We start from the raw sequence: 14,736 nt of genomic DNA on the forward strand, positions 1-14,736 counted from the left end.
ATATGAGGGAAGTTCAGCGTAGGCGTCATGTTTTTTTCATTTTGACGAACTGTTAAAGAGGAGTTTAATTTACAGGAATTGACTGTCATCATGCTGCTATTACATTCAATTACATTGTTCTGGATTTGAGATAATGTTGAATTTCATTTAAAACAATAATTAATAAACAACCAGAGACAAGTGGGACAATGAGCAGTAAAGTGAACAGAGTCTTGTCCATTAATGTGCAAAAACCAGGCGAGTCGTCAATGGAAAATGAACTCAGTACAGTTTAATCATATTGGGTAGTTGTGTTAAACAAATAAACTCTTCAATCACATAAACTGACTTCACTGAAGAGTTGTTATATCTAATACATTTTAAAGAGTTAACAGCAGTAAACATGTGTTATGTTACTACCACCTCTAAAAACAGCAGAAATCCTGAATCTGAGAATAAAGACAATCAAACACAAAGTTCTGTTGGTCTGTTTCTCACAGGAAACTGTAGTTTGTGTGGTTTCTGTAGTTTGTGTGGTTTCTGTAGTTTGTGTGGTTTCTGTAGTTTGTGTGGTTTCTGTAGTTTGTGTGGTTTCTGTAGTTTGTGTGGTTTCTGTAGTTTGTGTGGTGAGTGTCGTGGAAAACGTCAGTCTGTTTGATTTTTCTACCTTTTCTTTGCTCTTCCCTCTTTACTCATAGTAGAAGTGTGTTTCTGTGTGAGTCGTAGTGTGTGTAGCAGCAGTTTAGTTGGTAGCTGCCGGTGTGTTTGTGCAGCATGGCTGCTGCAGGTGGAGGCTTCGGCCTCCACAAACTGACGCGCCGACACGGCATCAAACTGTGTCCGGCTGTGGACTGCTCGGTCGAAGAGGTCAGTCTGGCTGTAGGTGAGGTTGTTGGATATGATAGTGTGAAGTCTGCCTCACGAATGAACAGCGCTGTGGTGGTTTTTCTAGACAGTACAGACGAAGCTAACCAGCTACTGGAGAGTGGAGTTGTGATTCAGGGCTCCTTCACACCTGTGTGGTCCCTGGCTAATCCTGATAAAAAGGTCCTAATCTCTAATGTGCCCCCGTTTCTGAAGAATGAGCTCTTAGAGAAAGAGCTGGCGAGACATGGACAGTTAGTGTCCCCGATAAAGATGATCCCCATCTACTGCAAATCTCCACATCTCAAACATGTCGTGTCTTTCAGGAGACACGTGTTCATGGTGCTAAAAAAGAGTGAGGAAGAATTAAACTTGGTCTTCAGGTTTAAAATTGATGGGGAAGGTTTTTTGATTGAGGAAGATTTTCTCAAACCGTCAACCAAAAGAAAAAGCCCAGAAAACAAAACAAACAGTGAACAAGCAAACAAAGTGTCAAAGATAAACCCACCGTGTTCTTCCTCTCAGTCAGAGGACAGTTTAATAAACACACAGGAGAACCTGCAGGTGGACGAAGACAGTCTTTACTCCTTCACCAGAATCCGGACCTTTCTACACAACACTAAGGGCACAAGACTGGTTAGAGTGGAGGACTTCTTCCCAGAATTGAGACTGTTCCTCAACTCAGTGAGAGTCTTCATGAGAAACACTGAAGGTACTCTGCAACACTTCCTCTTTTTGAAAAGAGGAAGTGTTGCAGAGAAGAGGTTTTACGGATCACGCGCTGGTTGTGTGCAACGTTTTTATCTCTAAATTAAAGTCCAGAAGTGCATACTGGCATTTTAACACGTCTCTTTTATGCGATGCACATTTTAAGGATGTTTTTAAGTTTTTCTGGAGCGGTTTTAAAGAAAGAAAAAATGATCTTATTTCTATAGATCAAGAAAAGGCTTTTGACCGGGTTGAGCACAGATACTTGTGGCAGACGCTGCAGGTGTTTGGGTTCAGCCCTGGTCTCATAGCCATGATCCGGACATTGTACAGTGACATTGAGAGTGTTTTAAAGATTAATGGTGGTTGAAGCTCTCCTTTTAAAGTCCAGAGGGGAATCAGACAGGGCTGCTCCCTCTCTGGCAGGCTGTACTCTCTAGCCATAGAGCCGCTCCTGCACAGACTGAGGGTACAGCTGTCAGGTGTGAATCTCCCAGGGTGTCCACAAGTTTTCAAAGTCTCTGCTTATGCTGACGATGTCATGGTCCTTGTTAAAGAACAAAATGACATCAACGTACTGGCTGAAACTGTTGATCAGTTCGGCAAAATATCATCGGCAAAAATTAACTGGGACAAAAGTGAAGCTTTAGCAGTGGGAGCTGAGCTGAGCAGAGAACTTGTGTTACCGGGGGGGTTGACCTGGAATAAAGAAGGTCTGAGATATCTGGGCATTTATCTTGGGGATGAAACCTTCATGAGCAAAAATTGGGACAATGTTTTAGAGAAGGTAGAAGACGTCTCACAAAATGGAAGTGGCTTCGCCCACACACGTCTTTTAAAGGCTGCACCCTTATCATTAACAACCTGGTGTCCTCCATGCTATGGCACCGACTGGCATGTGTGGACCCCCCAGCACGTCTGCTGGCCAGAATACAGGCTGTGATGGTGGACTTCTTCTGGGACCGTCTGCACTGGGTCCCACAGAGTGTCCTCTTTCTGCCTAAGGAGGAGGGGGGACATGGACTTGTCCACTTGGCAAGCAGGGGGGCCGCCTTCAGGCTCCAGTTCGTCCAAAGACTCCTGACTGGACCTGGCGACCTGGTCTGGAGACCCGTAGCCCGTGCCATACCAGAGCGGTGTGGTGGGCCTGGCTGAGTCGTTGTTTCTAATGGATGTAAATGGATGTAAGTTGGACAACCTTCCAGGTTTTTACAAAGGACTGCTCAAAGTGTGGGGAATGTTCCATAAGGACAGACTGAAGAACTGTGACTCTCTGCTCTGGCTTCTCAAAGAGCCAGTGGTCCACGGGACTCGGCTCCGGTGTGATGCAGAACCAGGTCTACCTCAGAAACTGTGCCAGGCCAAAGTCCTCACACTGGGCCATGTGGTGGAGGTGTGTGGCCCTCACCTGGACCACGCTGCAGGTCTGGCCTCACGTTTGGGGATCAGGTCAGTCAGGGTGGTGAGCCTCCTGCTGAGAGGCTGGAAACAGCAGCTGACACACCCTGAACTTCTGCTGATCACTGCTCACGGTGATGGACTCATTCAGCCTGACACCAGTGATCCTCTTCCTGATGTAAACATTGTTCCTGTCTTTAAATGTGAAGGTTTTTTGTTAAAGTTAAAAAATACCTCTTGTAACACACTGAGCACCATGACGGGTAAAACTATGTATTATCTATTAGTTAAACTTCTGAACCAGAGCAGACTGGAAGACCGGAGTGACTCTCCATGGAGGACTCATCTGGACCTGACAGAGGCTCAGAGGCCTGAGTGGAGAGCACTCTACAAACCACCGCTGACAAAGAGGGGGCTTACAGTGGAGGCTTCTACACGGAGCTGTTGCTGTCAACGCGTTTGTTTCAGTTATTAATTCTGACGTTGCTGCTACTTGTCCCTTCTGTCCACAGAGGGAGACAGTGTCTCATTGTTTCCTGGAGTGTGGTCGTCTCTCCTCACTGTTTCTGTTTCTGACTCACTTGTTTGATGAAGTTTGATGAAGTTTTCTCAAATCAAATGTTCGTCCTGGGAACAAGTACAACAGAAAAAATATGATAAAATGTCAACTCTTGAACTTTGTGTTGGTCAAGCGAAGATGGCGATCTATCTCTGCAGGAGAAACAAACTCGGAGACTCACTCGATGTAGACGTGATGTGCATCTTTAGACGAATGTTAAAGACAAGACTGAAAACTGATTTCACTTTCTTTATTTTGACAAGTAATGTAGAAGATTTTGAGAAGATGTGGTGCCTCACACAAGTTTTATGTTCTGTGGAAAACGATCAGCTGGTTTTTGGTCGTATTTTGGATTGAATATGGTTTGTTTTGATGTTTTTTTTAACTTTTGATACTTTGTAGTATTTGTTTTTTGTGGAACTTCACTGAGTAAATAAAAGTGGCTTGAAAAATCAAAATCTCTCTCTCTCTCTCTGTGTGCATGAAAGGAGTTATCATTTTCTGTTCACATAGTTGAATAATTAAGATTTACTTGACAATGTGTCATAATTAAAGTTATTCAAAAGTCTCTCTCTCTCTCTCTCTCTCTCTCTCTCTCTTTCTGTCAATAACCTGGTTGCAGCATCCCTGTGGCACAGACTCCAGGTGCTTACTCCTCCACCGGGACTCATGGAACAACTGCAGAGGCTGCTGGTGGACTTCTTTTGGTCAGGTCATCACTGGGTGCGGGCGTCCGTTCTGTACCTCCCTGTGGCAGAGGGGGGACATGGCCTAACGGACATCATCTCCAGGACGGCTGCTTTTAGACTGCAGGCAGCCCAGAGGCTGCTGTACGGCTCCCCACTGTGCTGGTCGGCTGTGGCACGCCTGCTGCTCTGGAGAGCCGGGGGCCTCGGGTATGACAAGCAGCTGTTCCTGATGAACTCTCCTCAGCACAAACTGACTGGACTCACTCATTATTATACCTCTGTGATAGATGCCTGGAGGACTCTCAGCTTCACTAGGCCTCCTGACCCCACGCCTGGGATGTGGCTCTTTGAGGAGCCACTGTTCGACAATGGGTTCCTGGCCGACTCAGTCCTAACATCAACATCAACTACGGTAAAGAACAAGTTCAGGGAGGCAGGTATAGTGAAGCTGGGCCACCTGACACGGACGTCACTTGAGAGGCTGGCGGAGGTGACGGGGATAAGATCCACCAGAGTGCTGCGGAGCCTCGTGGACGAGGTGTGGCAGTCACTGCCCCAGCCTCTTTGGACCTTCGCCCAGAGCCAAAGTCAGGCTGACCAGTGGACAAAAATACAAGAGTACAGGTTTCCTATCCTGAACGTGAGTCCTGCTGTGGGGGAGTGGAGAGAAGAGAGCGGCCGACTGCTAACCCTCAGGACTCCAGCACTGGGCACCTTCAACACCTCTGGAGGGAAACAGCTGTACTGCAGCTGTGTGAAGGTCCTGAACCGCCGCTCTCTTGCAGGAGTCAGGGAGTCGAGATGGACTGAGGTGTTTGGCTCAGACTCTTCCCCTAGTGGCAGTTGGCGGGTCCTGTATCAACCTCCTGTGGAGAAACGGATGGCAGACATCCAATGGAGGATTATACATGGAGCTACAAACAGATACAGAGCTCACCTGGACCCAAGCACTGAGGGGGGGTGTCCTTTCTGCTCACTGCCAGAGACCCTAGAACACCTAGTAGTGTCCTGTCCCCGATTAGCTAACACTTTTAAACAACTGCAAGAGTGGGTGGGGGGTTTAGGAGAGGTTTTCTCTGTGCCAGTCTTTGTTTTTGGACCCAAATACATAGCAAGGAAAAAACACACTATGGTTTTAATGAATTTTCTCTTTTCAAATGCAAAGATAGTGACTTGGATAAGTCGGAAGAACAAAGTGGCTGGGGGAGGCTGGACTGATCCACTGCGCTGTCTGAGGGGTTTGGTGGCAGCTCGGCTGGAGATCGAACATGCGCACTTCACACTGACGGACAATTTGGAGGGTTTCAGGTCCTGTGCTCACTGGGGGACAACCAGTCTCTGGTTTTAAATTTTAATCTTTTAACTCTAGTGTTGGTGTATGATGTGTGTGTGTATCTGTGCATGAAAGGAGTTATCCTTTCTGTTCACATAGTTGAATAATTAAGATTTACTTGACAATGTGTCATAATTAAAGTTAGTCAAAAGTCTCTCTCTCTCCCCCCCTCTCTCTCTCTCTCCCCCTCTCTCTCTCTCTCTCTCTCTCCCCCCTCTCTCTCTCCCCCCCAGTTTACTGCCTCATGTAAACTTGTAGTTTTTCTACATGTATTTATGTATTGCTGATCTACACTGATGAGATCTAGACCTCATACTTATTACAGTGGGTGGATTAAAGGCCTGAGTGGAGACGCACACATGAAATGGACCTTGCTTGAAAATACCTGGTATCTGCATCTTATCAGTTCTGCCATGTAACTAATAATTATTATTCACGACGATGTATATTAAAGAACTCTATTTTCTATGGTTTTCTTCCTTCATGTGTTAGAGTTTAGTATTTTGTGTTTATACTTAAACAAACGTGTGTTTTTCTTTGAAGCAAATAAAAACTGTTTTTTTAACGTCACGATTCTCCAATAAGCTTTGAGATCAACTTGTTTTATACTGTATGTGAATAAAACACTAACTGACAACTTACATGTCAAATCAATCCAATGAAAAGATGATCAAGGCTTTGGTCAAGTTTTCTGTGAAATAGAATTTACACTCACATCAGTTTTATGTTTTGTTTTCATAGAAAGTAGTTTCTATGGTGGAATTCCAGTGAATCCAGTTTAGACTTGATGGGAAAACCATGTTGTCTGCAGCCAGGTACTCTGGCTCTTTGCTGACACCTGGTGGTCAAACACTGTGACTGTTTCTACTTGGATCATTTTATACATCGAACACTCGTCTAGTCAGAGAAAAGAAGGGGATGCAAATCTCAGCAATTATTGAAATACACAACGGTCAAATAATGCATCACAATGCAGCTGTATTTCTCTAGATCTATAAAGCAGACACTGTGACTGGACTGTGTAAATGTGACATGACGTGGCAGAGTTCTGCAGATGGAGTCACACATTCAGCTCCAACACGAAATATAACAACCTTCAAATCACAGGAGGAAACATGGGTTTGAGCTCAGGCTTCATTTGATGGAGTTGGGCAGTTTGGGAGTTTTACACATTTTAACAAACTATTGACGGATCAGACCAATCGCAAGGAAACACGTCTTCATCGTGTTCACAGTTAATAACAATAATAATAATGAATGTATATATACATTATACATGTCTGAAATTCATGAGTTGTTACAAACAGCAGTTTTAATTTAGAACACACGCACACACACACACACACACACACACACACACACACTCACTCTCACACACACACACACACACACACTCACACACACGCACACACACACACACACACACACACACACACACACACACACACACACACACACACACACACACACACACACACAGAGTCACGTGATTTCCAGTAACTGCAGAGCGGAGGAGGAGCAGCCAGTGAAAGTGAAAGTGTTCAGACTTGTTCTAACAACAAGGAGCAGACGGAGGAGACGTGAAGTCTGAGGCTGGTGAGTGTTCAGCAACATTTATATTATTCATTCATATTATTTTACTGTCACTGACTCTGAGTCAGTTTTCTACTCGTGGACTTTAGAGAGAAGAAGATTCAGGATGAACTTCTGTCAGTCAATCAACAGTTTGACTCAACGCTGTGATTGGCTGAGTCCAACACATTAAACCTACAACTGTCTCAGGTTACCGTGACAACAGGGACACAGTGTAGGAGGGTTGACTCTGTTAGATTTGAAGAAACACTGAGTTTACGTACCTGGCTTCATTGTGTGTGTTTGAGCTCACAGTGTTTTTCCTCTCAGACTGAAGATGAGTGGTTATGAGGAGGAAGAGGAGGACGGAGCAGAGTCTCCAGGGTTCAGCTGTGTGTCTCTGAAGAGTGACCGGTCCATGGGACATCCTCCAGTCTTCAGTAATGAACCTGGACCCTCACACACAGAGTAAGAGACCTGCTCCAAACATGTGAACCTCCAAACTGAATCCTCAGAGAATGAACCAGTGAATGATGTGTTCTGAATAAAAACATGTTTGTGTTTGCAGAGGTCAGGACCACAGACTGAGAGCAGAGTCTCCAGGGTCCAGCTGTGTGTCTCTGAAGAGTGACTGGTCCATGGAACCTCCTCCAGTCTTCAGTAATGAACCTGGACCCTCACACACAGAGTAAGAGACTGTTTCTACTGTGACCTGCTCTGAAGAGGATTTAGTTTCCTCTAGTGTGGCCCCTGCATTAGGACACAGCTTCATTGAAGTTGGTGACTAATCTCTCAGAATCACTCAAAGAGCTCAGACCTCCACCAAGAACCAACACGCTCCTTATGAAACCACTTTGAGATTCACTAGAGACTCATTTTGATTTGGATCTGCACCAAATTCCACACACTGGTAAACATCAGTCCTCTGAACATGTCTGTGAAAGAGGAACCCCCGATCTGGTTCACAGACCACAACCTTCCACCAAGTTTACTGGTAATCTGTCGTTTTTTATAATCCCACTAATGAACCAACCAACACACAAACATACTGGGTGAAAACAAAACCTCCTTGACAGAAGTAATGACAACCTGTGACTGGGACATGTGAGTTATCAGGAAATGTCTTCACAGAGAGAGGAAGAGGAGTCATGTTTCTGAGGAGGAGCAGTCGTCCTGCTGTGCTTCGTGTCAGGACGTCCTGAAGGATCCAGTCTCCACCAGCTGTGGACACTGGTTCTGCAGACAGTGCATCACCTCATACTGGGACCAGTCTGGCTCTTCAGGAGACTCATCCTGTCCCCAGTGTGGACAAAGATCCAGGACAGGAGCTGGAGCTCAGACAGCCGGTCAGAGCAGCACTGTACATGTGTCTGCTGATGTCTTCACTTCTGACATCAGCACATGTTGTTTTATTTTGTTCCTTCATACAGCATCAACATTTAACATCGTTATAAAAGCACAAAGTTAAAAAGCTTTTATTTTCTGTAGTTTTTCTGTATCTGATGAAAACAATCAGCAGATTCTCAGATTCTCTGTCTCTGACATTGTTTCTTGTCTTTCAGCAGATCGTGGTCTGCAGGAGGTTTTAGATGAACATAAACTCAGTGTGAGGAGGAGATGTGAACATGTGACTGAAGGAACTGATGAAACAGGAAGTAGAACCCTCCTCAACAGGATCTACACTGAGCTCTACATCACAGAGGGACAGAGTGAAGAGGTTAATACTCAACATGAGGTGAGGCAGCTTGAGACGGCTTCCAAGATGAAGAGCCTCCACGACACTCCCATCAAGTGCCACGACATCTTTAAAGCCTCAACTGACCAGCAGAGCAGCATCAGAGTCGTCCTGACCAACGGCGTCGCTGGCGTTGGAAAAACCTTCTCGGTGCAGAAGTTCACTCTGGACTGGGCAGAGGGTTTAGAAAACCAAGATGTGGGTCTGCTGACTGTGCTTTCGTTCAGGGAGCTGAACCTGGTGAAAGACCAGCAGCACAGTCTTCTCACGCTGCTCCGTGTTTTCCATCCAGCGTTACAGAAGCTCACGGCAGAGACGCTCGCTGTCTGTAAACCTTTGTTCATCTTTGACGGCCTGGATGAAAGCAGACCTTCTCTGGACTTCAACCACAGGGAGCTTGTGTCTGATGTCACACAGAGGTCATCAGTCAACGTGCTGCTGACAAACCTCATCCGGGGGAATCTGCTTCCCTCGGCTCTCGTCTGGATAACCTCCAGACCTGCGGCGGCCAATCAGATCCCTCCTGCATGTGTTGACAGGGTCACAGAAGTACGAGGCTTCACTGACGCCCAGAAGGAGGAGTACTTCAGGAGGAGATTCAGTGATGAAGAGCTGTGCAGCAGAATCATCTCACACATCAAGACGTCCAGGAGCCTCCACATCATGTGTCAAATCCCAGTCTTCTGCTGGATCAGTGCTACAGTTCTGGAGCACATGTTGACCACAGACCAGAGAGGAGAGCTGCCCAAGACCCTGACTGACCTGTACTCACACTTCCTGCTGGTTCAGACAAAGAGGAAGAACAACAAGTACGGTGAGGGACATGAGACGACTCCACAGCAGCTGACGAGGACTGACAGGGACGTTCTTCTGAAGCTGGGGAGGCTGGCACTTAAACATCTGGAGGAAGGAAACATCATGTTCTACCAAGAAGACCTGGAGCGATGTGGTCTTAATGTCACAGAGGCCTCAGTGTACTCAGGAGTTTGTACTGAGATCTTCAGAAGAGAGTGTGTGATCTTCCAGAAATCAGTCTACTGCTTTGTTCATCTGAGCGTTCAGGAGTTTCTGGCTGCAGTCTACATATTCCACTGTTACACCGAGAGGAACAGAGAAGAACTCAACAACTTCTTGGGAACATATGGGAACACAGACAGTACCTTCTCCCTGGATGACCTCCTGAAGAGAACCATGAAGAAATCCCTCACCAGTACAAATGGTCATCTGGACCTGTTTGTTCGCTTCCTTCACGGCCTCAGTCTGGAGTCCAACCAGAGAGTCTTAGGAGGCCTGCTGGGTCGGACAGGGAACAATCCAGAGATCATCCAGAGAGTCTTAGGAGGCCTGCTGGGTCGGAGAGAGAACAATCCAAAGATCATCCAGAGAGTCATCAACAACCTGAAGGAGATGCAGAGTGATGACATTTCTCCTGACAGAAGCATCAACATCTTCCACTGTCTGACTGAGATGAACGACCACTCAGTTCATCAGCAGATGAAACAGTTCCTGACGTCAGAGAACAGATCAAAGAGGAGAAACTCTCTGAGATCCACTGCTCAGCTCTGGCCTACATGCTGCAGATGTCAGAGGAGGTTCTGGATGAGTTGGACCTGAAGAAGTTCAACACATCAGACCAGGGTCGACTGGAGACTGATCCCAGCTGTGAGGAACTGCAGGAAGGCTCGGTGAGTCCAGACATGATCAATAACATGTTCAATCAGTGGAGATGAGTCGTTCTTCAAATACACTCAGTGTTAAATGGTTCTCATTGTTTGGGCAGCATGGTGTTGCAGTGTGTGTGTGTGCGTGCGTGTGTGTGTGTGTGTGTGCGTGCGTGCGTGCGTGCGTGCGTGCGTGCGTGTGTGGTGTGTGTGCGTGTGTGTGTGCATGTGTGTGTAATAAAGTTATTATTATTATGTACATATACATTCTCATTGTTCTCATGTACATATGAGAACAACTAGATCAGATGTGGAGAGTGAAATCCAATGTGATCACTGTGCTGGAGTTTGAGGGTTCAGACATACGACCATGTGGGTGCAAGGGAGATTATTGTATATACTGTGCTCATATATATATATATATATATATATATATATATATATGAGCAAACAGCTAGCACAGTGTGAGCAGACGATCACTGAATCAGTGTTTTGGATGAGAATCACTGACGGTTCCTTGAAACTGAAGAAGCAGGAAATATAGTTTCTTCTTCTTTCTTGTCAAACTGAATTCCCACCCTGCGTTTGTACGCCACCACCAACCAGTGCAGTGTCCGTCCCTCCAGGTTCCTGACATGTGGACTTCACAATAACATGAGGTCACTGTAACCTTTGACCTTTGACCACTGAAATCTAATCAGTTTCTCTTTGAGTCAAAATGTGAAGAAATCCCCTAAAGACAGACTTGAGACATCATGTTCAAGAGGCCATGAACATGTTCTGTGACCTTGACCTTGACCTTTGACCCCTGAATCTAATGAGTTCCTCTGTTAGTCTGAATGAACGCTTGGACCAAATCTGAAAGGATTCTCTTGAGGTTTTTAACAAAAGGGGATTTACCAGGGTGAGGGTCACATGATCACGTTTTCTATGAATGTTGTGTTTCTGATTTAATTCTCACAGATTTGATATTTTCTTTAATTACAGACTCGGTAGTTGTGGACTCTCAGAGACTCAGTGTGAAGTCGTGGCCTCAGCTCTGAAGTCAGACCCCTCACATCTGAGAGAACTGGATCTGAGCTACAACAACCTGCAGGATTCAGGAGTGAAGCTGCTGTGTTCTGGACTGGAGAGTCCAAACTGTCGACTGGAGACTCTGAGGTCCTTAAATCCTTCTTCACTTTTCAGACTTTCTTTCTTATTGGGTCATTATTTATTTAAATTGTCTCAGTTCTGCTCTGCTCACTGTCCCTCAGTCATCTGTCCCTCACCCAGCCTGTCAGTCACGTCCACCTCATCAACTCCATTCACCTGCACTCACCTGCTCCTGATCACTAAGAAAGTGTCAGTAAATAACATGTGGACTGAGGCCGAGCACTCGTCCTCCTCAGGTTTTCAAAATAAGACACGTTCTTATTGAAACACGTTGGACAGTTGATAAGTATAGAAACAAACAGGAAGTGACTGTCAGGAGCCATCCCTACTTTAAACAGTGTTTAATTACACAAACCTGCTCAGTGACCAAACACAGAGAAGAAGCTGATGAATGAAACAATGGTCCAACATGTCTGATCTGATATTTATCTTCAGGTCACAGACTGGACTGAGGTCAGCAGCATGTTGAGAGTCTGTGTTGACATGATGACGATCCACAACAACAGGAGGACACATTCTAATATTCATATTTCTTTATCCAGGTTGAAGGACTGCAGTCTGTCAGAGATCAGCTGTTCTTCTCTGGCTTCAGCTCTGAGGTCAAACCCCTCTCATCTGAGAGAACTGGATCTGAGTAACAACAACCTGCAGGACTCAGGAGTGAAGGAGCTGCTTGATCTAAAGCAGAGTCCAACCTGTCGACTGGAGACTCTGAGGTCAGTAGATGGTTGGAGTCAGTCCACGCTGCTTTCATCAGTATGTTACTAAACACAGTCAGTATCACAGATCCAGGGTCTGTGCTACCAAGCAGGATTTGTGGTTATCAGGTTAACTTCAGGTTTAGTTTTTTCAGTCCTACGAAGCTCGTCCACTTCTTAACGAGGTAAATCACCATGGTAACTTCTGATGAACGGCTAACCTGCTCCAGGTTAAGTTGGAGATCAACCCGTATTGAAGCTCCGCCCACTGACCACAGTGACTCTCCACTGTTGTGTGGTGCACACTCTCCTTAAAGGGACGGATAAGGGAAGTTTAAATCCACGTCTGGTTGGTTCAGTTGATCTCTAACTCACCCAGAACATCTCAATCTCTCCAGACTCATCCTGTCACCAAAACACCAGATGCACTCAGTCAGCTTCCTGAAGATAGGTCCATGTGTTTCTATTGAGGAGTGATGTCAGAGGTGTCCACCACAGTGTCCTCAGAGACAGTGAGACAGTGTGTGTCCTCAGAGACAGTGAGACAGTGTGTGTCCTCAGAGACAGTGAGTGTCCTCAGAGACAGTGTGTGTCCTCAGAGACAGTGAGACAGTGTGTGTCCTCAGAGACAGTGTGTGTCCTCAGAGTCAGTGAGACAGTGTGTGTCCTCAGAGTCAGTGAGACAGTGTGTCCTCAGAGACAGTGTGATCCTCAGAGACAGTGAGACAGTGTGTCCTCAAAGTCAGTGTGTGTCCTCAGAGACAGTGAGACAGTGTGTCCTCAAAGTCAGTGTGTGTCCTCAGAGTCAGTGAGACAGTGTGTGTCCTCATAGTCAGTGAGACAGTGTGTGTCCTCAGTCAGTGTGCGTCCTCATAGACAGTGAGACAGTGTGTGTCCTCAGAGTCAGTGTGTGTCCTTAGAGTCAGTGAGACAGTGTGTCCTCAGAGTCAGTGAGACAGTTTGTGTCCTATAGTCAGTGACAGTGTGTGTCCTCAGAGTCAGTGTGATCTCAGAGACAGTGAGACAGTGTGTCCTCAGAGACAGTGAGTCAGTGTGCGTCCTCAGAGACAGTGAGACAGTGTGTGTCCTCAGAGACAGTGAGTCAGTGTGCGTCCTCAGAGACAGTGAGACAGTGTGTGTCCTCAGAGTCAGTGTGCGTCCTCAGAGACAGTGAGACAGTGAGTGTCCTCAGAGTCAGTGAGACAGTGTGTCCTCAGAGACAGTGAGTGTCCTCAGAGACAGTGAGACAGTGTGTGTCCTCAGAGACAGTGAGTCAGTGTGCGTCCTCAGAGACAGTGAGACAGTGTGGCCTCAGAGTCAGTGTGTGTCCTCAGAGTCAGTGTGTGTCCTCAGAGACAGTGAGTGTCCTCAGAGTCAGTGAGACAGTGTGTGTCCTCAGAGACAGTGTGTGTCCTCAGAGACAGTGAGACAGTGTGTGTCTTCAGAGTCAGTGAGACAGTGTGTGTCCTCAGAGACAGTGAGACAGTGAGTGTCCTCATAGTCAGTGAGACAGTGTGTGTCCTCAGAGTCAGTGTGTGTCCTCAGAGACAGTGAGACAGTGTGTCCACAGAGACAGTGAGACAGTGAGTGTCCTCAAGTCAGTGAGACAGTGTGTGTCCTCAGAGACAGTGAGACAGTGAGTGTCCTCAGTCAGGAGACAGTCTGCTCAGAGACAGACAGTGTGTCTCAGAGTCGGTGTCTAGAGTCAGTGAGACAGTGTGTCTCAGCAGTAGACAGTGTGTCTCAGAGACAGTGAGTGTCTCAGAGACAGTGAGCTGCCAGAGATGAGACAGTGTCTCAGAGACAGTGTGTCTCAGAGACAGTGAGACAGTGTGTCTAGAGTCAGTGAGTGTGTGTCCTCAGAGACAGTGAGAAGGTGTCCTCATAGTCAGTGAGACAGTGTGTGTCCTCAGAGTCAGTGAGACAGTGTGTGTCCTCAGAGACAGTGAGACAGTGTGTGTCCTCAGAGACAGTGAGACAGTGAGTGTCTCAGAGCAGTGAGACAGTGTGTCTCAGAGACAGTGAGACAGTGAGTGTCCTCATAGTCAGTGAGACAGTCTCGTCCTCAGAGACAGTGAGACAGTGTCCAGAGTCAGTGTGTGTCTTCAGAGTCAGTGAGACAGTGTGTGTCCTCAGCAGGAGACAGTGTGTGTCCTCAGAGACAGTGAGTGTCCTCAGAGACAGTGAGTCAGTGTGTGTCCTCAGAGACAGTGAGACAGTGTGTCCTCAGAGACAGTGTCCTCAGAGACAGTGAGTGTCTCAGAGACAGTGAGTCAGTGTGTGTCCTCAGAGACAGTGAGACAGTGTGTGTCCTCAGAGACAGTGTGTGTCCTCAGACAGTGAGACAGTGTGTGTCCGCAGTCAGTGAGACAGTGTGTGTCTAGA

General features: G+C 46.5%; 1 long non-coding RNA gene across 3 annotated transcripts; it reads left to right on the top strand.

Moving 5' to 3' along the window:
- The first annotated feature begins 6,966 nt into the window (after positions 1 to 6,966).
- LOC118099497 lies at positions 6,967 to 7,734 on the top strand. 3 transcript variants are annotated; one of them, XR_004694284.2, is made up of 4 exons: positions 6,977 to 7,126; positions 7,213 to 7,337; positions 7,433 to 7,570; positions 7,671 to 7,734. It is a non-coding gene; the product is annotated as an uncharacterized LOC118099497 (long non-coding RNA). The 3 variants fall into 3 exon arrangements; XR_004694283.2 differs by having other exon boundaries at positions 6,980 to 7,126; positions 7,213 to 7,312; XR_004694286.2 differs by lacking the exon at positions 7,213 to 7,337 and having other exon boundaries at positions 6,967 to 7,126.
- Positions 7,735 to 14,736: the final 7,002 nt, after the last annotated feature.

This window comes from Hippoglossus stenolepis, chromosome 2 (assembly GCF_022539355.2).
Source record: "Hippoglossus stenolepis isolate QCI-W04-F060 chromosome 2, HSTE1.2, whole genome shotgun sequence".
Taxonomy (NCBI): domain Eukaryota; kingdom Metazoa; phylum Chordata; class Actinopteri; order Pleuronectiformes; family Pleuronectidae; genus Hippoglossus; species Hippoglossus stenolepis.